This window comes from Diabrotica virgifera, chromosome 4 (assembly GCF_917563875.1).
Source record: "Diabrotica virgifera virgifera chromosome 4, PGI_DIABVI_V3a".
Taxonomy (NCBI): Eukaryota; Metazoa; Arthropoda; class Insecta; order Coleoptera; family Chrysomelidae; genus Diabrotica; species Diabrotica virgifera.
Window position 1 is genome coordinate 14,247,746 of NC_065446.1, and position 2,034 is coordinate 14,249,779.

General features: G+C 31.8%; 1 long non-coding RNA gene across 1 annotated transcript; it reads left to right on the forward strand.

The window, feature by feature from the left end:
* The first annotated feature begins 663 nt into the window (after positions 1-663).
* On the forward strand, positions 664-1,503 carry LOC126883466 (uncharacterized). Its single transcript, XR_007697663.1, has 2 exons — positions 664-818; positions 1,153-1,503. It is a non-coding gene; the product is annotated as an uncharacterized LOC126883466 (long non-coding RNA).
* Positions 1,504-2,034: the final 531 nt, after the last annotated feature.

Here is a 2,034-nt window from a genome sequence, read left to right on the forward strand (position 1 = left end):
ACCCTATATTTTATTTTATATTCGAAATCTTCTTAACTTCTCCATTACAAAAATATAAAGGTTTGGTATGTTATATAGGGTATTTACAAAGTTATAAAAAATTTTATATGAAAATCGTAACAAGTTCAACTCCCTGTATAAATAAAAATAAGCACAAAAGCAATGGTTTATTGATGCAATATTTTTTACTTATTGTCAAAATTTTTATAAATGATTGACATTCCTGATTTTCTTTATATTAAATACAGGGTAAGTCAAAACGCAAGTACATTATTTTCTCAGTAATTTTAAATGAAATACCCTGTATTTTATATCACTATCGAAAAGTACTCTTACCGTACTATATATAATAGAAAAAGCTAACGAATACCATATAGATCTGCACTTAGCGTTCGTTGACTACGAAAAAGCATTTGACAGCGTGGAAATATGGGCAATAGAAAAAGCTATAAACAACTATAGAATATGTAACGTTACAAACGTCACATCTTTGATATTTTATTTTTAAATAATTATTTTATCTTATTTTCTTTAATATTTCATTAATCATTATCTTCTTCTATTTGGTTTACCCATTTTCCCCTTTAATAAAAATCGGTTGGCGCTCGTTCTGTAATAGGCAACCCTATTTACATTGTATCATCTCTTGTTTTCCATGTTCGTGATTTCAAATTTCGTCCAAGGTTCGTTGTCATGTCATTTTAATGACAATGACAACCCCCATATCTCATTCTCAAAATGGAGGTGGAAATGTTTTAAAAAGCAAAGCAGCTTCAAAAATAAATCATTTTATTTCAACAAATCATCTTCCTCTTGGGGTGAGCTACAAATAGTTTTTTTTAATAATTTCTTACAGTCATTATATTCCATCCATTCCATTCCTTCTTATAACATTTTTTATAAATATCTAACCTAACTTCCAATGTCAGACCATGTGTAATATTTTAGTTTCAAATATTTTTAATTTACATGTGTTTGATTTCTATATTTCTTTTCATCTATTAATATGCACGTTTGGTAATCAGAATTTTAACTATTCTCATCTAAATTCTATGTAATTTACCCTTGCCAATTACTATTTCTGAATACTATTTGGCAAAGGTATATTTTGGTTTTTCTTCTTGATGTTTGATATGTGTCTCTGTTTTATAGTTTTTGGGAATAAAAGCACTTTCCTCCCTCCGGGAGCTGCAAGCATCCTCAAATCGCCGGCGATAGAACAACGAGGACCATGTCATCAGGGCTGCAACCGCATTACCAAGACTGCAACGACCAACATCCGTAGGCCTGGTGGAATACAACACCTACAACCCCAGAGCCTGTTGCAGAATCAGCAGCAGTACCATACGACATCAAGAAGATACCATCAGCTACCAAAAGCCATAAGTATAATCCAGAATTGTTAGTTTTTGGCAAGAATTTGAATACATTTGTTAATGCAATTTACTAAGTCATTTTATTTATTATATCTTTATGAACAATAAACATGATTAGTTAAAATTATTGTTTTGTTTGCTTCCATTCCAATTTTCATAGTTCATATCTGAGGTTAGGACAAGACGAACACACACCTGAGTGACTGAGCTAAGCTAAGGGTGTAACGATGGCTATCTTGGTTAGTTGAGGTAATATTTTCGAATATTGTTTCAATTAGCTGGGGTAGTCCATCGCTATTTCGTTTCAAATAAATTCCAGATGCAGAATGCTAATACATAATATATATAAGAAAGCAACAATGACAGTACAATTGGAAGAAACCACAAAACCCACACCAATTAACAGAGGAGTGCGACAGGGAGATGTTATTTCTCCTAAACTATTTACATTAGCACTGGAAGATGTTTTCAAAACAATGGAATGGACAAACATGGGAATAAATATAAATGGAAAGAAACTAAACCACCTAAGATATGCAGACGATGTAGTAGTCGTAGCATCAAGTTTTGAAAAACCACAAACCATGCTAACCGAACTAGCAAATGAATCCGAACAAATAGGTCTAAAACTGAATTTTGCCAAAACAAAAAGAATGAC